The sequence below is a fragment of the Aquarana catesbeiana genome, linkage group LG06, assembly GCF_042186555.1.
Source record: "Aquarana catesbeiana isolate 2022-GZ linkage group LG06, ASM4218655v1, whole genome shotgun sequence".
Classification (NCBI taxonomy): domain Eukaryota; kingdom Metazoa; phylum Chordata; class Amphibia; order Anura; family Ranidae; genus Aquarana; species Aquarana catesbeiana.
The window spans coordinates 370180193-370207366 of NC_133329.1; the positions used below are offsets into that span (position 1 = coordinate 370180193).

At 41.2% G+C, this 27174-nt stretch overlaps 1 protein-coding gene across 2 annotated transcripts in view; it reads right to left on the minus strand.

The window, feature by feature from the left end:
* Positions 1 to 27174, minus strand: part of LYPD6B (LY6/PLAUR domain containing 6B) — a 110603-nt gene that overhangs the window by 25831 nt on the left and 57598 nt on the right. Inside the window, exon 2 of one of the 2 annotated variants that reach the window (XM_073634209.1) lies at positions 15933 to 15993. The exons of the other annotated variant lie outside the window; for it this stretch is intronic. The gene's annotated coding sequence lies outside the window, so the exon portion shown is untranslated. The remainder of the gene's footprint in view (positions 1 to 15932; positions 15994 to 27174) is intronic. 2 annotated transcript variants of the gene reach the window in all.

Below are 27174 nucleotides of genomic sequence, written 5' to 3' on the forward strand. Positions count from 1 at the left end.
AACATCAGTGGTCCCTGAGCTGGGGCTGTACGGAGGCCTCCCTCTACACGTCAGGCTCTGCCATAAGGTATGTGACAGTTACGATTCACTGGGGCTAACAAATGTTATTAGGGTATTTCCTATGTTGGGAAAATATTTTTCATTGAATAAATATGAAAATACTAAATTTTGCTACTAAATGGTGATAATTGTAATAGGAATTTCTTATGATACTTAGCTCCATCTGTTGGCCAAATAGGGTATTTTCTCTTTTAAAACGATGAAAAACTTTTGCCCAGCACAGAAAATGGTCTTATAGGATTCTTTTTTGCCACATTGGCACAGAAGGAATGTACTTTCACTTTCAATGGGCAAGTTGCTATGCAATTTTTTTTTAGAAATACACCCCAAGTGAAAAGAAAACACACATAAGTATGGAACATCACGTCTATAGGCGTGTGCAGCCTATTGCATTATGGTACACACCTCAAAGCTCAAACACACGTGTGTGTTTGTGTGTGTGTGTGTGTGTGTGTATGTGTATGTGTGTATGTGTATATATATATATACATATATATTGTCAGTAGTTTATTTTTATTTTTAATATTTTCTTATTATTACTTTTTTACAATTTTATTTTTTTATTACTTCTTACAATTTTTTTTCTTTACAACAAATCTTTATAATTTTTTGAAATTTTTTTGTGGGCTTTGGTAAAATATCAGGGGTCTAAACAGACCCCTGATGTCTCACCTTGGAGACAGAGAAAAAGACTGAGGACAGAGATTCCCTAGCCCCTTTCTCTGCAGCCAAGCAGCGGGGGGAATCTGGGCAGCAGAGGGTGATTAGGGTGAGCCCAGGCACACCTGGCACACCCTGTGCGCACGCCTATGATCACGTCTGTAAAAATGCACAAGTTAAAAATTAAACTTACACAATGTAAAATAAAATAAAATGTTAAAAGAACATAAAATGTGGGTGATTAGTGAACTTTACATTTTTTTATTACGTCCCCATCCTGCAAGGATCTCCCATCCACCTGTATTTCTATCAGTGACAATAATACACATCCATCCGTACACGAGGCACCGCACCCTGTTCTACACACTGCAGACCATCAGCCAGAAATCTCAGCTGTGCAAATAAGACTCTGGACAGGAAACACATTATCACTCCACAAATACTGCGCTCACTTCATTCTAGGGTTATTTCACAGGTCTTCCAGGCTTCATAATACATGTGCTAATTCCACTTAAGAGCCTTTCCAATGGTTGTCATAGTAGAAACACTTCACGTGCTTACAATAGCTTTATCATTATCTCATAACTCAAGCTGAAAATGCAAACAGGCTCTTAAACATGACCTGCCGTACATCACGCTGCTGTGGTGTCCCTAGGTAGCCTATTCTTATATCTCACGCTTATGCTGTCCATATATTTTGCCCAAAATGTACATAGAATTGAATTAATAATCTATTATATTCTATCAACTGCTGAGCAATCGATTTGAGGAGACCCTAGTGCAGGGTTTCTCAACCAGAGTTCCATGAAACCCCAAGGTTCCTCCAGGGGTTGCTAGGGGTTCCCTGAGCAATTTCTGCCTCCCAGATATCTTCCCACCATTGATCCTTTTAGCTTTCTGTAAGGAGGTAATTCTTCCCAATGATCACAAGTATAAGGAGCATTCATCTCACTGACCGTCACACTAATGTATCATGAGCTGTAGCTATAGTCATTTTTAGCAGGGGTTCCCTGAGGCCGGAAACTTATTTCAAGGGTTCCTCTGGGTTGGAAAGGTTGAGAAAGGCGGATCTAGTGTTGGAAAATACAACAGTTTTCTTTCAAATTGTTTGATGAGGTGCTGTCCTCATAGTCACATATAGTTACATAGTTACATAGTAGGTGAAGTTGAAAAAAGACACAAGTCCATCAAGTCCAACCTATGTGTGTGATTATATGTCAGTATTACATTGTATATCCCTGTATGTTGTGGTCATTCAGGTGCTTATCTAATAGTTTCTTGAAGCTATCGATGCTCCCCGCTGAGACCACCGCCTGTGGAAGGTAATTCCACATACTTGCCGCTCTTACAGTAAAGAACGCTCTATGTAGTTTAAGGTTAAACCTCTTTTCTTCTAATTTTAATGAGTGGCCACGAGTCTTGTTAAACTCCCTTCCGCGAAAAAGTTTTATCCCTATTGTGGGGTCACCAGTACGGTATTTGTAAAATCTAATATTTGAAATCATATCCCCTCTCAAGCGTCTCTTCTCCAGAGAGAATAAGTTCAGTGCTCGCAACCTTTTCTCATAACTAATATCCTCCAGACCCTTTATTAGCTTTGTTGCTCTTCTTTGTACTCGTTCCATTTCCAGCACATCCTTCCTGAGGACTGGTGCCCAGAGCTGGACAGCATACTCCAGGTGCGGCCGGACCAGAGTCTTGTAGAGTGGGAAAATTATCGTTTTATTTCTGGAGTTGATCCCCTTTTTAATGCATGCCAATATTCTGTTTGCTTTGTTAGCAGCAGCTTGGCATTGCATCTACTACTAGGACCCCCAGGTCCTTTTCCATCCTAGATTCCCCCAGAGGTTCTCCCCCCAGTGTATAGATTGCATTCATATTTTTGCCACCCAAATGTATTATTTTACATTTTTCTACATTGAACCTCATTTGCCATGTAGTTGCCCACCCCATTAATTTGTTCAGATCTTTTTGCCAGGTTTCCACATCCTGCGGAGAAGTTATTGCCCTGCTTAGCTTAGTATCGTCCGCAAATACAGAGATTGAACTGTTTATCCCATCCTCCAGGTCGTTTATGAATAAATTAAATAGGATTGGTCCCAGCCCAGAACCCTGGGGGACCCCACTACCCACCTCCCATTTATCACCACCCTCTGAACTCGTCCTTGTAGCCAGTTTTCAAACCATGTACTCACCCTATGGTCCATGCCAACGGACCTAATTTTGTACAATAAATGTTTATAGGGAACTGTGTCAAATGCTTTTGTAAAATCCAGATACACCACGTCTACGGGCCTTCCTTTATCTAGATGGCAACTCACCTCCTCATAGAAGATTAATAGCTTGGTTTGGCAAGAACGATTCTTCTCCATTAAAGTGGTTGTAAACCTCAGACATGAAATATGAGTGTGTACTTGTCTCAATCCAGAGCACTAAGGGGTTGATTTACTAAAACTGGAGAGTGCAAAATCTAGTGCAGCTGTGCATGGTAGCCAATCAGCTTCCAACTTCAGCTTATTCAATTAAGCTTTGACAAAACTTAATTGGTTCATTGGTTTCTATGCAGAACTGCACCACATTTTGCATAGTTTTAGTAAATCAACTAAGTGTGATTTCTGTCTGCTGTTTTGTTCCTCTGCTATCGGCATGAATCACTTTTGACAAGTTTTCCTGACACCAAGAGAATAAAGGTGACAGGGGAGGGATCTCCAGTTGATTGACAGCCTCAGCTATTTTCCTGTGTGCAGGGGGTGTATCACTTCCCTACAATCAGCTCTCAGACCTCTCCTCACTAAGCTCCGCGGGGTGTAATTTCAGCTCTCTGTCCCCCTTTTTCTGACAGCTCAGACAAGCTTTTAAATTCAGCACTGTGAATGGATGTAGAGAAGAGAAGACTGCAGATTAACAGGTATACCTTATGTAGGAGGATTTGTTTCGTCTGCATCACCTGGGGATAGTCACTTTACTGGGTATATGTGAGAGTTTACATCCACTTTAATTTCTGTTTGGTCACAATTTTTTTTGTGCAATCTATTAAATCTTTTTCAGGGTGTAAATCCAAAGTTTGCTGGTGGTTTGAATTACTTGAAAGTAGGTAGATTTTCATTCTTCCAATCACTTTTGATCGTATCAGTGACCACAAGCTGGTTGATATTTCCTGAAATCTATCCAGACCTGTAGTCTGTCAAAATATGTTAAAGAAGTTTTATTTTTGTTGTTCCTGTCCCCAGAGGACAAAGTGCATGTAGCACACCATACCCACCGTGAAACATGGTGGTGACAGTATCATGTTGTGGGGATGCTTTTCTTCAGTAGGGACAGGGAAGCTGGTCAGAGTTGATGGGAAGATGGATGGAGCCAAATACAGGGCAATCTTAGAAGAAAACCTGTTATGCCCTGCACACACGGGCGGACTTTTCAGCAACAAAGGTCCGACAGTCTTTCCGATGGACTTTCGACGGACTTTTGACGGACTTCCGATGGACTTTTGAATGAACGGACTTGCCTACACACGATCAGACCAAAGTCCGACTGATTCGTACGTGATGACGTACGACCGGACATCATAAATAAGGAAGTTCATAGCCAGTAGCCAATAGTTGCCCTAGCGTCCTTTTCGTCCATCGGACTAGCATACAGACGAGCAGATTTTTCGATAGGACCCGGGTCCAGTGGAGTTCCGACGTAAAGATTTGAAACATGTTCCAAATCTAAAGTCCGTCAGATTTTCGACAGAAACAGTTCGCTGAAGGTCCGATGAAGCCCACACATGGTCGGATTGTCCGCCAGATTCGGTCCATTGGACCAGTCCGGTCGAAAAGTCAGCTCATGTGTACAGGGCATTAGTCTGCAAAAGACTTGAGACTGGGGCGGAGGTTCACCTTCCAGCAGGACAACGACCCTAAACATACAGCCAGAGCTACAATGGAATGGTTTAGATCAAAGCATATTCACGTGTTAGAATGGCCCAGTCAAAGTCCAGACCTAAATCCAATTGAGAATCTGTGGCAAGACTTGAAAATTGCTGTTCACAAACTCTCTCCATCCAATCTGACAGAACTTGAGCTATTTTGCAAAGAAGAATGGGCAAAAATGTCACTCTCTAGATGTGCAAAGCTGGTAGAGACATCCCCAAAAAGACTTGCAGCTGTAATTGCAGTGAAAGGAGGTTCTACAAAGTATTGACTCAGGGGGGCTGAATATTTATTTGTAAAAAAACTTTGAAAACCATTTATCATTTTCCTTCCACTTCACAAAAATTTCAAGAATAAATTAATATGCTGGCCATTGAAATGAATTAACGCGGAAGCGCTAAACGCGCCTAGCGTTAATGCACATTTAGTTGTGTTGACAGGTATGAAGTGTTTTTTCTGCCAAAACGCCACTTCTCCTGGACACACCGGCGGTGGGTTTTTTTTCTGCCTTTAACCACTTCAGCCCCGGAAGGATTTGCCCCCTTAATGACCAGGCCATTTTTTGCAATACGGCACTGCGTCGCTTTAACTGACAATTGCGCGGCCATGCCACATCGTACCCAAACAAAACTGACATCCTTTTTTTTCCCACAAAAATTCTTTTGGTGGTATTTGACCACTTCTGCGGTTTTTATTTTTTGCGAGATAAACAAAGAGCAACAATTTTGAAAAAAAAATCAATTTTTGATTTGCTATATTACATATCCAAAAAATATATATATTAAAAAAAAAAAAAACACATTTATTCATCAGTTTAGGCCAATATATATTCTTCTACATATTTTTGGTAAAAAAAAAGGCAATAGGCGTATATTGTGAAAAAGTATATCAGCGCACATATGACACACAAAAATAACTAAAGCAGCTGAACACCAGGGTCAAACGATCAAATCCCTCCAGATAAATAAATAGAAAGGTGCAGCGCTAAATCAATAAAATGACCATAGAGAAATGTATAATAGCTAAATCACAAAGGAAGCACAGGAAATGTCCAATAATAAAATGTCCAAATATGCAGAAATGAATCCACCAGGAATGTGATGATCACAGCAAACAAATGTGACTGATACTGGAACCCTTCACCATAAACCGAATGGCCTCTCACCTGGTCCCAAAGATAAATCAGGCAATCTTATAAGGTCAGCAGATAGCAAAGATCTTAAAAGCAGGGGACTCCTCCGGATGACCAGGTGGCAGGTTGATATCGTTACCATGAAATCACAAAAGGTGCAGACATAGTGCTCTCCGTATGTAACAGTTTATTATAAAATGAATAAAATCAAACTTACATAACAAGCACTTCTCAAGTGCCAGGAAACGAACATGGGAACACAGCAGAGTGTGTACGAGCGGTGGAGCATGCGCAGTTGTCGCGGATGACGTCACGACGTCACGTTCTGGACGCGTTGCGTCCCAGTGGGCGGGGACTTCCTCAGCAGATGTCGTGACTACGTGGGCACCCGCGCTATAAGGAGGTGAGTTGTTATGGCAACACCAAAACAACTACGAATGACGTGTACCAAATGTAGGCAGGCTCCGGAAGTGTCTCCACACACATCATTCCGAGCAAATACAGCCCAGTTTGGTATTAAAAAGGCTCAAAGCTGCACATGATATAAAATTAAAATAGAACTATAAGAAAACAAGTAAAAACTGGTGTTAGCACAAGACACACATGAAGTGTAGTCTTGAAGGAACAGTGACAAACACCATAATACATTAAATGAATAAAATGAATAAAAGAATGATAACCGTCATCCGCGACCACCGACTGCTCACCAACATGATAAAATAAAATAAAACTATCATTACCATCACAGAACTTCCCATTATACAAATTATCAAAAAAAAAATTTTTTATCGATCAGATATGAAACAATTGGTATCGAATTCTACATTTAACCCGTCGGGGTACATGACCCCAGTCTCATAAATCCAGTGGGATTCTCTTTTACTAAGCTGCCGGATGAAATTACCCCCTCTCCAGTGCTTTGTAACCCTTTCAATGCCCCAGAATTTTAAACACTTAGGGTTTTGCTGGTGGAAGATCTTAAAATGTCTGGACATGTTATGGGTCTTAAGACCTTTCTTTATATTATTAACGTGTTCAGCCAATCTAACATGTAAGGGTCTTGATGTTCTTCCAACATACTGTAGACCACAGCTACACTCCAGCATGTAGACCACCCCAATAGTGTCACATGTGATTAGCTGTTTAATCTCATACTCCCTGTTAGTGACCGAGGCCAAGAATTTTTTTCTTTTTTTGATGTTTCCCTTGGCGTGCTTACAGGGGACACATCTACCACAAGCGTAAAAACCTCCCAAGAAGGAAAAAAGCTTATCTGAGGTAGGTACTGGGGGGTTGAGAACACTGGGTGCCAAACGATCCCTAAGTGTAGGGGCTTTTTTGTATATAAACTGAGGTCTATCAGGTAGTATAGGACCTAAAACTCTGTCTTGTTTCAGAATAGCCCAATTTTTTTGAATAATTTTCTCAAATTTCCGGTATTGTATATTATAATCCAATACCATTTTAAAATTGTGGCTATCACCAGCAGGAGGTTTGGAGGTATTGGCAATGAGTTCATTTCTCTCCATTAACATGATTTTAGATACCTCTTCATCTAGTGAAGCCCTATTGTACCCCTTCTGTTCAAATCTAGAGGTGAGGACCTCAGACTGTCTAACAAAATCCTCCACAGTGGTACAATTACGACGCAGTCTAATATATTGACCCCTGGGAATGTTGCACAACCAAGAGCTGTGATGGCAACTCTCCAGGGGAATATAAGAACTGCGGTCGGTGGGCTTAAAATAGTTAGTAAGAGAAAACTTATCATGTGAGATACTGATGGATAAATCCAAAAACACTACCTTTTCAGAGCTGATGGTCCATGTGAGAGATATATTTCTGGAGTTGTTATTTAATGATTGAATGAAGTCATCCAACCTGGATCTCTCACCATTCCAGAATCTGGAATGGTGAGAGATCCAGGTTGGATGACTTCATTCAATCATTAAATAACAACTCCAGAAATATATCTCTCACATGGACCATCAGCTCTGAAAAGGTAGTGTTTTTGGATTTATCCATCAGTATCTCACATGATAAGTTTTCTCTTACTAACTATTTTAAGCCCACCGACCGCAGTTCTTATATTCCCCTGGGGAGTTGCCATCACAGCTCTTGGTTGTGCAACATTCCCAGGGGTCAATATATTAGACTGTGTCGTAATTGTACCACTGTGGAGGATTTTGTTAGACAGTCTGAGGTCCTCACCTCTAGATTTGAACAGAAGGGGTACAATAGGGCTTCACTAGATGAAGAGGTATCTAAAATCATGTTAATGGAGAGAAATGAACTCATTGCCAATACCTCCAAACCTCCTGCTGGTGATAGCCACAATTTTAAAATGGTATTGGATTATAATATACAATACCGGAAATTTGAGAAAATTATTCAAAAAATTGGGCTATTCTGAAACAAGACAGAGTTTTAGGTCCTATACTACCTGATAGACCTCAGTTTATATACAAAAAAGCCCCTACACTTAGGGATCGTTTGGCACCCAGTGTTCTCAACCCCCCAGTACCTACCTCAGATAAGCTTTTTTCCTTCTTGGGAGGTTTTTACGCTTGTGGTAGATGTGTCCCCTGTAAGCACGCCAAGGGAAACATCAAAAAAAGAAAAAAATTCTTGGCCTCGGTCACTAACAGGGAGTATGAGATTAAACAGCTAATCACATGTGACACTATTGGGGTGGTCTACATGCTGGAGTGTAGCTGTGGTCTACAGTATGTTGGAAGAACATCAAGACCCTTACATGTTAGATTGGCTGAACACGTTAATAATATAAAGAAAGGTCTTAAGACCCATAACGTGTCCAGACATTTTAAGATCTTCCACCAGCAAAACCCTAAGTGTTTAAAATTCTGGGGCATTGAAAGGGTTACAAAGCACTGGAGAGGGGTAATTTCATCCGGCAGCTTAGTAAAAGAGAATCCCACTGGATTTATGAGACTGGGGTCATGTACCCCGATGGGTTAAATGTAGAATTCGATACCAATTGTTTCATATCTGATCGATAAAAAATTTTTTTTTTTGATAATTTGTATAATGGGAAGTTCTGTGATGGTAATGATAGTTTTATTTTATTTTATCATGTTGGTGAGCAGTCGGTGGTCGCGGATGACGGTTATCATTCTTTTATTCATTTTATTCATTTAATGTATTATGGTGTTTGTCACTGTTCCTTCAAGACTACACTTCATGTGTGTCTTGTGCTAACACCAGTTTTTACTTGTTTTCTTATAGTTCTATTTTAATTTTATATCATGTGCAGCTTTGAGCCTTTTTAATACCAAACTGGGCTGTATTTGCTCGGAATGATGTGTGTGGAGACACTTCCGGAGCCTGCCTACATTTGGTACACGTCATTCGTAGTTGTTTTGGTGTTGCCATAACAACTCACCTCCTTATAGCGCGGGTGCCCACGTAGTCACGACATCTGCTGAGGAAGTCCCCGCCCACTGGGACGCAACGCGTCCAGAACGTGACGTCGTGACGTCATCCGCGACAACTGCGCATGCTCCACCGCTCGTACACACTCTGCTGTGTTCCCATGTTCGTTTCCTGGCACTTGAGAAGTGCTTGTTATGTAAGTTTGATTTTATTCATTTTATAATAAACTGTTACATACGGAGAGCACTATGTCTGCACCTTTTGTGATTTCATGGTAACGATATCAACCTGCCACCTGGTCATCCGGAGGAGTCCCCTGCTTTTAAGATCTTTGCTATCTGCTGACCTTATAAGATTGCCTGATTTATCTTTGGGACCAGGTGAGAGGCCATTCGGTTTATGGTGAAGGGTTCCAGTATCAGTCACATTTGTTTGCTGTGATCATCACATTCCTGGTGGATTCATTTCTGCATATTTGGACATTTTATTATTGGACATTTCCTGTGCTTCCTTTGTGATTTAGCTATTATACATTTCTCTATGGTCATTTTATTGATTTAGCGCTGCACCTTTCTATTTATTTAATAGGCGTATATTGTTTGTTTTGCGCAAAAGTTATTGTGTCTACAAACTATGGGATAGATTTAGGGACTTTTATTTATTTTTTATGGTTTTTACTAGTAATGACAGCGATATGCGATTTCTAACGGGACTGCGACAGTGCAAATCTGACTCCAAATGACACTTTTTGGGGACCAATGACATTAATACATTGATTGGTGCTATAAAAATGCACTGATCAATGTAAAAAGGACACGTGCATGGAAAGAGTTAACACTAGGGGGTGATAAAGGGGTTAAGTGTGTTCCCTAGGTGTGTTCTAGGGGGGGGATGGGCTCACTGGGACATGACAGAGATCACTGTTTCTGATCACTAGGAACAGAAGATCTGTTCTGCCTCTGTACTAGGCAGTCGTGGGTCGACATCGAGTCTGCCCAGCCTGCGGGCACGCTCCCGCAACTGCGCAAGCCGCCATAAAGGTACGGCGATTCACGCAGGAGAGCTGACCTGCCGCCGTATAACGATGGCGGCTGGTTGGCAAGTGGTTAAACTCTGAAAGCCTATGTGTGCATGGACACATAAGCTAAGATGCAGAGGTGTATAGAGGCGTTTAGAGGCAGGGGAAAAAAAAAGCCAGACATCCCTAGGAGCAGCTGAAAATCATCCAGTGTGCATGAGACCTAAGAATGCAGGGGGAGGGGGCATGGCAGTTCCCCTGTTACTCTCACTCTGTCTTTTCATTGGTGCTAGGACCCAGGAAGCTGGGCACACAGCGTCATGGATTACTAGAACACTGGCAGTTGCTGCACAGCATCATTGGTTGCTAGGATGCTGGTGGTTAAGCTGAACCATAACAACCAGTGGCCCAGCCACCAGTCTTACCATAGAATGCCACTGTCCGGCCCAGCCACCAGTCTCCAATGAAAAGACAGAGTGAGTGGAACGGGAACAAAGTAGGAGCCCTTTAGCTGACACACCCCCTCTCCCAGGCACGCTCACTGAACAGAGGGTGGTGGAAACTGAGCTCAAGATTAGTAACACCCATAAATTGGGCTTCAATTAAGGGAGGAACAGAGAAACTGGAAAGCAAGGAATAAAGAAGGGATTTTCTTCACATCTCAATACCTTTCCTTGCAGAAGCTAAATTAGGCATTTAGACCTTAAAGTATGGACCTGTATTTTAAAGTTTTTTAATGCTCATGAGATTTCTCCTTTAAACTAAGCTTCCTCTGGACAGCCAGCATCAAATGTTTGTAGACTATAGCTTTATGTATCCTATAATCCTCTTTACTGTCCTCATACCTCCCAACATTTTGAGATGAGAATGAGGGACACCTACTAGCAAATGTATGTAGGCATAGGACACGCCCCCTGTCACACCCCCTTAAAGGAGAATTAACCCCCAAAAAAAAGGTTAATAAAATCCACAAGTGCTTTTTTTACCACTACTATTCCTTTATATTGGCTTTAAAATGTACAAATGCAGCAATTTAGAAATTGGTGAAAGGTTTATCACTGGGAAACACTTTTTGAAAGATAAAAAGTGCATTTTATATACAACTATATAGATCAGACCGAAATGAGGGACAAATTAGGAGGAATGAGGTACATCGGGACATTGCTCCAAATCAGGGACAGTCCCTCAAAATCAGGGACAGTTGGGAGGTATGCTGTCTTGGCAGACCACACAGAAATTTCTATACAAACCTTCTGAAATTTAGGAACTGAATGCGTTAATTATAAATAAGAAGCAGGAAGGCCGCGATTGTATCTGAAATCTATGGCGCTGCACCAAACTAAACATCGACACTGATAAGTAAAATCATTTCCAATATTTACTGCACATAACAAACAAAGCTGATTTTCTTTAGGAGTTATCTGTGTATGCAGGGTGATATCACTTTCACATTAATGTATCGCTGGTGTTGTGTTCCTTTGTTTAATCACCTTGAAATAATTTGTTCAGATAAGATGTAGAATAAAAAAAATAAATAAATGTGATTACTAAGGCTACGCATGACATGTCAGGTGATCTGGGTGTACCACCCTATATTATAAATATCTACACGATTTGTGAGGGAAGAACATCATCTAGTCAACGCAGATCTGAAAAGTTAATAAAATATGCTGGATTAAAAGAACTCCGCCACGGCTTGCTAGTACATAAAATGTAATTGGTGGTTTATACCAGAAGCTAAACGCTGGGAGTGCTTAGAAAAGCCGGCATCCTATGCACAAATAAATCCACACGCACAATTTAAATGCTGTGTTAGTTGCAGTTAATGTGTTACTAAAACCCACAACAGTAAAATCAGTCTGTAGATGCAGTAAAGCATGCTTGCTATACTCATTATGGAACCAAAGGGGTTAACTCTCTGCATTGTATAAAAAGGTTGTTTGATCCTGTCTTCTCTGATCATCCCCATCTTTTACTGTCCCCAATCCATCTGCTGATAGTACAGAGGCTTGGGGCACTCTGCACATGCTCAGTTTGGTGTGTGTAGCTAGAGAGTTATTTTTTTTGTTTTTTGGGAGGGTGCATGTGAACAGTACAGGGCCAATCAGCACTGCCCAGACAGAGGGTCAAGGGTTCTGTAGCCTCATAGGAAAATCAGGGGAGAATGAAAACTCCTACAAGCTTTAATCAGACACTGATAGAAGTCATAAGACTGCCATATACTGCTGATGAGAAAAGGTATTTAGCAGTTTTTATTTACTAAAATAATTGCATTTCCATGTTCTGTGTACTGTGGGAGATCAGATATAGTGAATGCAGGTTCTGGGTTTAGTAACACTTTAAAGTGGTTGTAAACTCTTACAACACACTTTTTGCTACAGTAAGCCTATAATAAGGCTTACCTGTAGCTACCCTGGATATCTCCTAAACCTGAACGGTTTAGGAGATATCCCCTGTATTTGCATGTGTCGATGTCATCGGTACATGCGCACTGAAGCAAAATGAAGCAATAGCACGTACGTGCCGTTGCTTCAGTGAGTGTGCCGTCAGTGGCGGATCCCGGGGGCATGCGTGGGAGTGATGTCATCACAGCTCCAGCCAATCACAGCGCCGGAGACCGTGATACCCGCAAGTAACTCCGGGAGTGATGTCGGCCACCGGAGCGGTGTACGAGGACAGCTGCGGGGGTTTCCATTGCTTCTCCTCCCGGCCGAACAGAAAGTGGGTCCTGTGGGGAGTCCCTGGCCAATCGGGTCTCAGGACCCACTTCCTGATTGGCCGGGAGGAGAAGCAGGAAGACATTAGCAAATATCGATTCGCTGATGTCTCACAACTGGGTGGGCTTGGGGTGCAGTGCTCTGCGCCCTGAGCCCACCCTTTTTGAAGCCAATTAGAAACCTGAGGCTCTAATCACATGCTTCTAAAAGAAAAAACAAAAACCCATTGGAATCCAGCGCCCCACATGGAGATTAGGAGCCAGGCACATGGTTTATGGGCGGGCCGCCACTGGATATTACCTTATAAAAGTAGCAGTGATATCATCACTGTGCTGCTTATAGTCTGTGCAGAGAGTAGAGCTGGCGGCCCAGTAGCCCCACCCACTACAGGTTTCCTACAGGAGGGGGCGGAGACAAGACCAGTCACCCTGCACAAGGAGAGAGAGCAGCAGTGAGCGGTCTTTATTACAGGAAGCTCCTACACAGGGGGAAAGTTGCACACTGGATTACTGCACCGATCTGGAAGAAATACACCAAGACACAAGCAAGAATACACATGATAAATGTATTTAGACAACATTTGCTTATCCCGGAGTTCAGCTTTAATCCAGCCTGTTGTCATCAATGGACCAAAATGACAGATGGGAGGGATCACGTGTCATTCTACATTATGAATGAGCAAATTGTTGTAAAGTTAATGAATAAACTAAATTGATTTATGCCGCTGCGTTCTATTACTTAATAGTTCATTGTTAGCTGATTACATGTTAATTAAATGCAGCACATTAACCACATAAATCAGCACACACTATGGAAAATAAAAAGAGCTGCTGGCAATGAGGTATTACAGTGGGAAAATTATACACAGAACCCATCATCATCATCATCATCATTATCATATCCTACATTATAACAGTGAATGTAAACAGTCCAATAAAATCTAGGAATCCAACCATTTCAATCATTACTGGGGGACAATCAGACTCTGCACTGGTGATTTGTCACCATGAAGGAATTGGTGAGGCTGTTTTGAGAGCATTAGTTTCAGTATCAGATAATGAACTATATCAGAAAAAATGTTGTCACTTATAAATACACTATATTGTCAAAAGTATTGGGACGCCTGTCTTTACACACACATGAACTTTAATAACATCCCAGTCTTAGTCCATAGGGTTCAATATTGAGTTGGCCCACCCTTTGCAGCTATAACAGTTTCAACTCTTCTGGGAAGGCCGTCCACAAGGTTTAGGAGTGTGTCTATGGGAATGTTTGACCATTCTTCCAGAAGAACATTTGTGAGGTCAGGCACTGATGTTGGACGAGAAGGCCTGGCGCGCAGTCTCCGCTCTAATTCATCCCAAAGGTGTTCTATCGGGTTTAGGTCAGGACTCTCTGCAGGCCAATCAGGTTCTTCCACCCCAAAATCACTCATCCTGGTCCAAATCATTTGGTGGAGGGGGGATTATGGTGTTGGGTTGTTTTTCAGGGGTTGGGCTTGGCCCCTTAGTTCCAGTGAAGAGAACTCTTATAGCTTTAGCATACCAAGACATTTTGGACAATTTCATGCTCCCAACTTTGTGGGAACAGTTTGGGGATGGCCCCTTCCTGTTCCAACATGACTGCACACCAGTGCACAAAGCAAGGTCCATAAAGACCTGGATGAGCGCGTTTGGGGTGGAGGAACTTGACTGGCCTGCACAGAGTCCTGACCTCAACCCGACAGAACATCGTTGGGATGAATTAGAGCGGAGGCTGCGAGCCAGGACTTCTCATCCAACATCAGTGCCTGACCTCACAAATGCGCTTCTGGAAGAATGGTGAAACATTCCCATAGACACACTCCTAAACCTTAGTCTGTAGGGTTCAATATTGAACCCTACGGACGAAGACTGGGATGCCATTAAAGTTCATGTGCGTGTAAAGACAGGTGTCCCAATACTTTTGACAATAGAGTGTAATTTAGTTGGATTGGGGCTTTTTTTTTTTTCAGTGGGAACGCGGGGGGGGGGGGGGGGGGGCGCAGTTCCAGCACCTCCAGTAGTTATTGTATGTAATGGCAAGGAGTGCTGGGTGTGCTGGAAGGTCTATTGATGCTGCCTGCTGGGGGATCTATTGTCGCTGGTGGGGATCTATTTTTGTGGGGTGGGGGGAATTATTGTTGCTGGGAGGGATCTACTGTTGAGGGAGAGGTCTATTGTTGCTGACTGCTGGAGGATCTATTGATGCTAGCTGGTGGGAGATCTGTTGTTGCTGATGGGAATCTCTTGTTGCAGGGGTGGCATTTTCTGTCGGGGGTCCTTTGTTGCTGGGAGGGGGATTATTTTTTTGTGTGTGGGATCTAATGTTGCCGGGGGGGTCTAACTGTTGCTGCATTAGGGGTCTATTGTTGTTCACTGCAGGGGATGTATTTTATGGTCTTTCTTGTTATCATTAACAAATTCCATACAAATGACTAAATAGCACAAAATGATGGAACTTGGTTCTGTATTCTCTAAAAGGGGCGGTACTGGGAGGTGGGTGAGGGGTGGAGCCAAGGGAGGATGCTCAGAGGTGGGTAGGGGGCGGAGACAAGGGGTGACTCAGAAGGAGGGAGTTCCTGCAGTAGGATAGAACTGCACTGACAATCCTCAGTAGCTCAATCACACTAATATCACTACTGATTAAAGAAAAGTCACAAAACAAATGGAATAAATAGCTCCCTATGGTGTAGGCTGTATTCGTAGCACGTAGTAGAGATTAATCACACATGATCAGAGCATTGTGCAATCATGTCATTTACTGCTGTTATGTGCTACTTGTTTAGCCATCATAACAGGCGTTTGTTCCTACTGTTTAGCAATTATCTTCTATGCAAGTGATTTTAGTAGCATGACTGAGCTACTAAAATTGGCCACGCTGTTCTAGCCTACAGAATAGAAGTCCCTTTAATGTAATACTGTACACATTGTTTAATTTACATTGTCCCTTCTATTTCTGTATGTGGATGATGACACTAATTATTTTAATTAAAAAACAAAAAACAAAACTCTAAGTACCTTTTCTCTTTCTCCTAATTGAAATACAGCGGTCACGTGACCCAGATCTTTCCCAGCCTGTCTGCAGGGAAACATAAGCAGGAGGAGCTTTTAAATCGTCTGCTGCTGGTCACATGTTCAAAAAAAAAAAGAAGCCTTTGGAATACAGAGTAAAAATAAATAATATCAATAAACGGTTTTAAATTGTCATATAAATATATATTTGACATCAAATTTTTAGTATTTTTTGGCAATATCATGGTTTGGGCGGATTTCTGCCAGTGTGTCACACCTCTCTAGCCTGTGTCTGAGAATAAGAGGGAGGTGAAGCCTTTATTAATCTACATGTAATATCCAACCCCCATTGTGTTTAGCTGGGTAGTGTGAATGGAGGAGGAGGGAGGGAGTGGGCTGTCATTTACCACTGTGTATCAGCGGCGGCTGGGGAAATTTTTTTTGGGATTGGCGGCAAACAGTATGCCACACCCCCCCCCCCTTTCGGTCGGCACTCACCCCATCACCGGCAGCTTCCCTTGCTTAGCGGCGGTATTCCCTTGCTCGGCGGCCTCCCGTTCTCTTGCTGATCTCCTGTGGACCCCCGTTCTCTGGGTCATCACCGCAGCGGCGGCTTCCGTTTCCTCCATCCTTGTCGGTGGCCAATTGGGAGTCTTCTCTTTTCGGCCAATCGGAAAACAGGTCTCACACCCCCTTCTGATTGGCCAGATTGAGGATCCGTGTTTCAACAGAGAATAACACACCTAGTTGGGCTCTGGACGCATCCTCTGCGACCTGAGCCCACCCGATTTTGAAGGCTATTAAAGCACCTAATAGCCTCCGGCTCTAATCAGGTGCTTCAAAAAAAAAATGAAATGAAGTCAGTTTAAAGCAACCTTGTCAAGTAAAAAATAAAAACGTTTTTCTTTTTTGGTTTTTATTAAATTGTTCCTTTGTTTAACCCCTTATTAACCCTTAATTTACTTTAATCAGCCTTATTAACTCCTTATTCTCCTTCTCCATTTAATTTTTATTTTCCTGCTGATTTTTTATTTACTTCTATTTTGTAAACTAATAATAATTAAAATTTCTTACACCTTTAACATATATTCACACAATTCACATTGAAAAAAGTGCAAAATTATTTTTTTTTAATTTCATTTGTAAAATAACTTTTCAATGCTTTGTACCATAAGGCTCCATTCACACTAGCGCGTTTTTGATGCATTTTGCAGAAATGCATGGGAATTTTTTAACATGGGTTCCTATGGAACATGTTCACATCAATGCCTTTTTGTATCTCTGCATTTTTGGAAAGGGTCAGGGACTTTTTTTCATGCAAAATGCAGCGTTTTGCATGTAATAGAATTCAATGGACAAGCATCAAAAACGCAAGTGCACCGTTTTTGCAGCGTTTTTGATGCGTTTTTGCCGTTTTTTTTTTTTTTTATATTTTTTTTAAGACTGTAAAAAAAAACTGTAAAAAAAAAAAAAAAAAAAAAAACGCAAAACGCAAATCGCGGCAAAAACGCCGCAAAAACGCTGCTCAAAAACGTGGCAAGCATGAAAAAAAAACCTCCAAAAACGCTCAAAAGCAACATGCATAGGTGTGAATCGAGCCTTACTGACAGCTGAAGTGTAAACAAAAAAGTTTCGGTAGGTATCAGCGATTACTAAAAAAAAAAAAAAAAAAAGACCTTAATATAACAATAGTCATTTTTTTTATTTCTTTACACATAACATTATTTTTCATTATGTTTCTTTAAATTTGATTGAAGCAAAGAGTATTATGTCTTGTTTCATTGGCACCTTGTTTGATAACCTAATGTTCAGGGTTAGTAAATCTTTAAAATAGAAAAGTTCTTCAGAATCGTGATCTTTATTCTAAGCAAAAAAAAATCATGATTCTCATTTTATCCAGAATCGTACAGCTCTAGATGGGATGATCCAGGCGTTCTGGAGTTGCTTTAGTAAATAAATGACTCTTCACCTCATCCAATCAGAGAATGCTTTGCATTCATTGAGAAAATAAAGTGCTCTTTGAATGGCACCTGTGCCAAGCGGGTGACCTCCTGTGTTCATCAAGTGGCAGGACAGCTGCTCAGCACAGCTAAGGCCAATCGCTGTAGTAGCAGTGCCCCCCTACAATGAGCCTCCACTGCGATCTTCCAGGTCCAAGCTAAAACAAATATGCATACTTAAGCTTCATACACATGATTGGACTTTCTGACGGGAAATGTTGGATGACAGGCTGTTGACGGTAAATCCGACCGTTTGTACGTTCCATCGGACAATTGTTTGTCGGATTTTCCACGGACAAATGTTGGAAAGCAGGTTTTAAAATTTTCTGCGGACAAATGTCTGTTGTCGGATTTTCCAATCGTGTGTACACAAGTCCGTCAGACAAAAGTCTAAAGTACAAACATGCATGCTCGGAAGCAAGGACGAGCCAGAAGCGGTCGGTCTTGTAAACTAGCGTTCGTAATGGAGAATTAACATTCGTGACGTGGCAATTATGAAATCTCGAAATGCAGAGCACAATTCTCTTCTTCTTTTATGGGATAATAATGAAGCTGCTTTGCTGGTGATACTGATGGAGTTATTGCAAACTAATTTTCAAAGGCTTTTTTTTTTCTAGTGATATCAAGAATAATATTTTATTTTTTTGGGCACGTTACCACAACACCATTATCCTGTAGTTTTTAAGATCAAAAATACAACTATGTTGGTGTCCCTTGTCAATTTTACATTGTATTTTTTTAAATGTAACTGCCTACTCCCAAACTGTCATTTGAAGTAAAACACATAGCCAAGTATTATTCTACACAATTTTTTTATTGTGCATTAAAAAAAGAAAACAAATAAAATTAGACATGCTATCTGCCAATAGAACTTAACCAAAAAGTGCATTCTATGCATCCAAAAATATAGAAATATACCAAATCAAATCATTATTCAACCAAAAAAATAACGTTAAAGCAATAACTCCAAGGTCAATAATAAATAACACGTTATCTCCTCTGATTCCGCAACATGTCTGGTTGACGAACGGCCGTTCAGAAACAAACTGAAAAGCATGAAAGGAAAGGCGCGAATCAACACTCGCAAAACTTCTACTAACACGAAATTAACAGAAGGAGCCCAAAGGGTGGCGCTAAAGAGCTGAAAAACCACATAGTACGTCTAGTATGTCACTACGTTTGTAATTGTTGGCCTTCGGACAAAATTCCACAGTTTTGTTGGCCAACAATCCAATCGTGTGTACGAGGCTTTAGACTTCAGTGTTAAGCACAAACATAGTTAATTTAACTGCATTTCCATACATTTTACTGATACTTCAGTTGAGTTTTAACCTGAACCCAATCCCTTGACCTCATACCCTGAATTCACACAGAACACCTAACCTGAAACTAACCCTAAATCATCCTAATAGGAACCTGTCAGGAGAGATGCACATAGCTGTCATTGTTGATCTCCTCTGGTAAATACTAATCTATCATGCTGATTCACTTAGTCACTGACCGGGAGCAAGTAATTTGCTGTTTACATATCCTGGGTCATTCACTCAGAATGTTCTGAAACCAGAAAACTAGTCATTTCAAAGGGTCGTCACCAATAGCAACCAAAATTCTTTTCTTCTGACAATTTTTGCCCGACGCTCAACCTGACCCCATCAAGTGGGCCATACACCAGTAGAACTATGTTCCCAAAACTTAGATTTTCGGAACATTCGATTGTCCAATGGCTAGTGGTGTCAATTCGGTGTTTATTTTCAACCATTGCTACAAGAAAATTCAAAGCAGTAGGATGGAAACATTTTCTTGGATGAAATTCTAACTGTGAATGTGGTTTTGCTTGGGAAAAATCATCATACTCATTGTAATGCACATTTTCTAGGCACAAAGGGAACTAGTTTAATATGTCTGGGATTTCATTCAAGTAGCAGATCTGGATGAAATTTTAAGGGAAAAATTAGCCGATTCACTGACAGCAAGACTGACAGGTTTTACCCTCTTCATGACCAGGCCGTTTTTTGCTATTCAGCACTGTGCTACTTTAACTGGCAATTGCCCGGTAATGCAACACTGTATGCAAATGAAAATAATATTTTTTCACATACCGTATATACTCGAGTATAAGTCGACCCGAATATAAGCCAAGGCACCTAATTTTACCAAAAAAACTGGGAAAACTTATTGACTCGAGTATAAGCCTAGGGTGAGAAATGCGCAGCTACTGTAAGTGGAAAAGAGGGTCAACAATGCCCATTTGCAGCCTCACTGTGCCCATTTGCAGCCTCACTGTACCCATTTGCAGCCTCACTGTGCCCATTTTCAGCCATAGGTCCCCCGAACTTCAAACTCGGTGCCCCCTAGCTGCAGCCAAAATTTGGGGTCTCTGGACTCAAAGGGTCCCGAAATGACATTGCTGCAGATGGACACAGTTGACCAACTTTGGGGCCCCGTATCCCGGGGGCCACCTGGTGGTAGGAACCCCAAATTTGGTGTGCAAACCCAGTGGAACTAGCACTACAGCATATCCAAAGCTGGGGTTCCTAGCACCAAGTGGCCCTGAGATGCAGGGCCCCAAAGTCGGTTCGGAAAATGTCAAGCACTTAGTAAATATAAACTGCTAAGTATCTTTTCTCATCAGCGGTATAAAGCAGTCTTGTGACTTCTATCAGTGTCCAGCCAAGCACTGGTTAAAGCTTGTAGGAGGCATCTTCTGACTGTCCTATGAGGCTGCAAGACTCCTGACCCTCTGTCTGGACAGTGCTGATTGGCCCTGTGCTGATCAAATACACACAAAACTGAGCATGTGCAGCCTGACTCCATAGACTCTGTGTTATCAGGAAATTATCAGGGGACAGTGAAGGAGGGGAGGATCAGAGAAGACAGGATCAAACAGCCTTTTTACACAATGTGGAAGATTAACCCCTTAGGTTCTGCAGTGAGTATAACAAGCATGCCTTACTGCATATACTGACTGATTTTACTGTTGTGGGTTTAGTATCACTTTAATGATGGCCATAAAGAATGTTCTGACAAACAATTTTTCATAATTTCATTATGAATGTTCAAATGAAGATCATTCCATGTCTGGCCAGCTTTAGACTTCCTACAGACGCTACAATTTTCGGTAATGATTACATGATTATAAATGAGTGGATCAGATTTTAGAATATGGTGAGATTATATGAATATATATCATTGTTCTATGCTGCTTCATCTTTCAGATCACCGATGGGCTCCCCTCTCTATCTTTCATAATAGAAGGCTGGCCAGAGACAATAGAGATGGATCTTCTGACCGTGTCCTTGGATTCGGGGTTATCTGGACTGTCCATCCCAGCAGCTGCCAAGAGTTTAATAACCTTCTACCTATTTATCTACAGGACACCAAATTAAATTCCGGAGGAAGCAATAAAACTTTATAACAGGAACACAGCGGTCTAATGTAACAATGGTCTCAGGATGAAAAGCTCGAGTATTTCCTCTACATTCGTGAAGCTGAGAGTTGGGTCAAGCTGTTGAAAAATGTCCAATACATTCAAATGTATGATCTATGGATCTAATGAAAGATCACCTAAAGAATAATGACTTCATGTTGCCCATAATAACCAGTTTCACCTTCCTCTACTACTCTGAACATAATGATGAAGAAATCTAGTTGTTAGGATCAAACAGAATTGTTCATCCTTCTGAAAATTTTGGAAAGGCTTGGGAATCGCAATTTAATCACTGGACCTCCGGAAGGCTTTACCCCCCCTTCATGGCCAGGGACTGTTTTGCTATTCAGCACTGTGCTACTTTAAAGGTCAATTGAGGGATCATGCAACACTGTCTGCAAAATAAATTTCTATAATTTTTTTCACACAAATGGAGCTTTCTTTTGGTGGTATTTGTTCACCATTTTTTTTTTTATATATATATATATATATATATATATATATATATATATATATATATAAAAAAAAAAAAACACAAAACAATATGTTCTACTTTCTGTTAAAAAAAACACATCCAATAAAATCAAATTTCTTCCTAAACTTAGGCCAAAATGTATTCTGCTACATGTCTTTGATAAAAACCAAATTGCGCTTTTGGGGACATTATACTATTGGGGAAACTAGTATAGTTCTGATCATTATCAAGTGTTGCAATCTGTTAACGGCAGTGATCAGCAACTTATAGGGGATTATTTACTAAAGGCAACTCCATTTCACACTACAAGTGCAAAGTGCAGTTGCTGTAGATCCGAGGGGGACATGCAAGGAAAATAAAAAACAGCATTTTAGCTTGCACATGATTGGATGATAAAATCAGCAGAGCTTCCCCTCATTTCAGATCTACCCCTTAGATTTACAGCGAATGCCTTTCCAAGTGCGCTTTCAGTGCAATTTCAGGTGCACTTTGCACTTGTACTTTGCACTTGTAGTGCAAAGTGGAATTGCCTTTCGTAAATAACCCCCACTGTGTAACTGTGATAGTGTGGTGGGCAATCTACAGTGAGGGAAAAAAGTATTTGATTTTGTACATTTGCTCAATGACAAATAAATGATCAGTCTATCATTTTAATGGTAGGATTATTTTAACAATGAGAGACAGAAAACAATAAAAATAATTTTTTTTAAATTGTCGCTCTTTTTTTGTTTATAGCGCAAAAAAATTAAAACCGCAGAGGTGATAAAATACCACCAAAAGAAAGCTCTATTTGTGGGAAAAAAAGGACGTCATATTTGTTTGGGTGACGTGTCTCACGACCGCGCAATGTAGTGTCGTATCGCAAAAAATGGCCTGGTCATTAAGGGGGCAAATCCTTCCAGTCCTTAAGTGGTTAAATCCTATAATTATACTTTCTCTCTTTGTATATATTTTTACATGGTTTTATAGAAGTGCAAGATTATAAAAAAACAAATTTATTATTATTATTATACAGTATTTATATAGTGCCAACAGTCTGCGCAGCGCTTAACAAAACAAAGGCAGACATTACAGTTACATTACAATTTGGTACAAGAGGAATCAGAGGGCCCTGCTCATTAGAGCTTACAATCTAAAAAGGGAGGGTCAATTGATACAAAAGGTAATAGCTCTGGGGGATGAGCTGATGGGGAAAGTAAAACAGTGTATTCATTAGAAGCAGGATAGGCTTCTTTAAAGAGAAGGGTTTTCAGGGATCGTCTAAAGATGGATAGATTAGGGGACAGTCGGACAGATTGGGGTAGGGAGTTCCAAATTATGGGAGAAGCTCCGGAGAAATCCTGGAGGCGAGCATAGGAGGAGGTGACAAGGGAGCTAGAGAGCAGGAGGTCTTGGGAGGACCGAAGAGAGCCGCTTGGTTGGTATTTTGAGACTAGGTTAGTGATGTAGCTGGGGGCAGAGTTGTAATAATAATAATAAAAAAAAAACAAATACACATACTTACCAACCTGCGACAGCATCGGTCTGGTGCTGCAAGCTGTCCGCCGCCGGCTCTAAGACCGAGAACTGAGCAATCACATGACTGCTGATCAATCGGCCTTCACTGAGCAGAGAGCGGTGACTGTCACTCACTGGCTCTCTGCTCTGCCCCTCCAGTGCTCACTGCTGCACCGAGCAGGAGGGGGGCGGAAACGTCTGGCTCAGGCTGTCAGTGGTGTGCTGAGAGGCTGAACCAGCTGCCTATAAGGTATCTGGGTGGATTCCGACATTATTGTTGGGATCCCTTCAGATTCTAAACTAATTCTGAGTCACAGAAGAGCACTCCTGTGACCCACATGAGAAGTATGGGCAATAGAGAGAGTGAATCTTCCTAACAGGGGCACAGACTGCAAAAAAAAACTTGGCAGGGGTTCTAATTCCTCTCCACTCTATCCAAAACCTAAAAAAATGCCTTTAGTTATTCTTTAACTTGTTCTGTCTTATTCTTCATAAAATGCGCTTACCAGGTGGAACTTAAACCATGAACTTTTGACCTGACCATCAATTTATCCTGATTCTAACACAGCCCCTGGCTAACATACTTGTGTATCAGGCCGTGCCATGCTATGCCCTACAGGCCTTTATTTGGAAGGAAGAAAGCACCGGCCTTGATCTCCTGACCATTGCTCTGGTGGAGTGTGAGGTAGCACAAGGGACCATTTGTCATGGTCACCAGAACATCCAGATTAATGACCTCCAAGTGTTAGTATGCTTGTGGCCAGGATGAGGGAACCGGACATTTCTTCTGAAATCCGGACACTCGTCTTGTGCCCCCTCCAGGCTAAGGTCTAGAGAGCGAGAAACCATTTTTCTTCTTTTATTAGTCAATTGAAAGCGCTTACTAATGACTCTCAATGCCTCTTATGTGTCAGAATGGTGGAATAAGTATGGTGGAAGAATGTAAGAGTGGGGGAATAAACAAGACATGTTGGGTTTTTTTTTAACACTCCTAGCACACTTTTTTATGTTTTATCTTTGTGGTAAAGTAGTTCTAAAGGTTGGGTGTTTTTTTTACCTTAAAGGGTAACTCCACTTTTGTGGGAAAAAAAAATATTATAGCGTATACAATTTTCAACACAAGTCATATTGTAATTGAATGTTATTAAAAATGACCTTTCCTTTTATATCTGCAGCTCTGTCATTTTCTGTAAAAAATGTAATGCAACATGGCTACCCGGAGGTGTTCTGTACACAGAATGTGAACACCTCCCAGAATCATCATTTCTTGCTTGTGTGATTGGCTCACTGATTTTCCCAGAAGTCTGCACTGAGATACAAGTCAGATTTCAGGCATCCACTGCTACAAAAATGTCATTTTTGGTGAGATACTCCCAATAGGAAATCACGTCTAAAGGGATGCAGACCCTGCAACTTTCCTCATTAGTGCCCTGCAGTTGCAGCAGCTGATTGACAATTATGAAACCACTCCCATTAGACTCCCTTTGCCCATGGACACAGAGCAACACACAGGGATTTCTTCAGAATAACAAGGTAGGAATCAGCAACAAAGTTTGTTAAAATCCTTGTAATGTACATAGATCACCCAGAGGGGAATGTTTTTTTTCTCAACAAAAGTGGGGTTTTGGCACTGGTGGGCAAAAGGGCGTACAGGTATAGGTATATACCTTTCATCCGAGATTCACCCCTCTAATTTTTTGTTTCACTTGTGCTTTGTCACTCCATAAGATTCACGTGTTTAGATTCCTTACATGTTTATTCACATGTTTTTTATTTTTAATATTTTTTAGACCATGTAGCTGTTTCACACAGCCCTCATTAGTGCTACGTTTTCATTTACCTCGTGTTTACAAATTTTAGTCAAATTTATATGTAGCTGCTCTAGTTTTTAAAATTTTTTCCAAAATAGCACAGTTTCATCTTTCTACCGTACAGGTATGTCCCCTTTAAGAAGCGGTGCTGCGCCACATTCTCCGTGACCGTGACTGCAGGTCTCGCGGACTTGATGTCCGCCAGGTGCCCACGATTGTGTCATGGAGAGGAAGAATGGGGAGATGCTTTTGTTAACAATGCATTTCCCCGTTCTGCCTAGTAACAGGACAGAGATCACTGCTCCCTGTCATCGAGAGCAGTGATCACTGTCCTGTGTGTTGAAGCCACTCCCCCCCCATAGTTAGAATCACTCCCTAGGACACACTTAACCCCTTCATCGCCCCCTAGTGGTTAACCCCTTCACTGCCAGTGTCATTTACACAGTAATCAATGCATTTTTATAGCACTGATCGCTGTATAAATGACAATGGTCCCAAAGTAGTGTAAAAAATGTCCGAAGTGTCCGCCATAATGTTGCAGTCCCAATAAAAATCGCAGATCGCCGCCATTACTAATTAAAAAAAAAAAATAATAATTAAAATGTCATAAAACTATCCCCTATTTTGTAGACGCAAACCAATCAAGATACGCTTATTGCGATTTTTTTACCAACAATATGTAGAAGAATACGTATCTGCCTAAACTGAGGAAAACAATTGTGTTTTTTTTATATATTTTGGGGGGATATTTATTATAGCAAAAAGTAAAAAATATTGCATTTTTTTTCAAAATTGTCACTCTTTTTTTGTTTATAGCGCAAAAAATAAAAACCGCAGAGATGATCAAATACCACCAAAAGAAAGCTCTATTTGTAGGAAGAAAAGGACGTCAACTTTGTTTGGGTACGACGTCGCATGACCGCGCAATTGTCAGTTAAAGCGACGCAGTGCCTGAATCGCAAAAAGTGCTCTGGTCAGGAAGGGGGGAAATCTTCCGGGGCTGAAGCAGTTAATCTTCTCACCAGCAAATGCTTACCTTTTTTTTTGCTACCCAAAAAGCAAGAAAAAGGACAATAATAATAATAAGAGTGTGAGTGTATATACAGTATACTTCATTGGAGGACCATTTTTTTCGATTTCCACTATGACGATCGTCTCTTTCGCTTTCCAGTATGACATGCTGAACCCTGGCGACTTTATCTAGGACCAATGTAACTGTATATTTCATAATGACTTTGTACAGAACACCACCCCATACTGTTGATGTTCCCCAACAAGTCTTCTGAGTACACCGGAGTCCTGTGAGAAAGGCGTCCCCACTTAACCTCGGCCTCCTCCGATAGAGGCCGAACATCTCTCAGGGGCTCCTATAACATCATTACAAGAGGGAACAGAAACGGGGTCACCTTAATGAGAAGTCTGATTACATCTCCCGCCCTCTGCTGCAAAATTAGTTAAGCCACCAACCATAAAGTGACCATTTCCTTGTCCCCATCCAACAGAGCCGTCATTGTGCGCACCTGACAGTAAGTGAGACGCTTTCAGCCTCTTGCTAATATGGCTGGGAGAAGACTTCTCGAATTCCGGGCCCTGCAGCATTCCTGGACGAGAGAGGGGATAGCTGACAGCGGTGGCACCTGTCCAACGCACCAGAGCTTGTCTCTATTGACATCTATGCTAACTAAGCACAATCAACAGCTTGTGAGTGTGACTTTTATTCCCGTCTTGCTGCATCTGTCGTCTCAGAATGTCATAAAAACGCATACTCATCTATGGAACAATAAAATGCAAAAAAAAAAATTTAAAATCGATCGTCCAACCCCCCTTGTCAGTAACCCTCAGGATGTCCTTTGACAAAACGCGTGATTTACAAAACGACCACACTATGATAAGGATTCTTATTTTCAAAAAGTGACAGTTATTTTCAGCTGACGCCAAGGAGATTTGAGAATTACAAAAAAAAGATATAATCCAGTTAAAAATAAAAAAATGTCCCATGTAAACCAACAGAAGGGACACAGCCTATCTGCTAAATGGC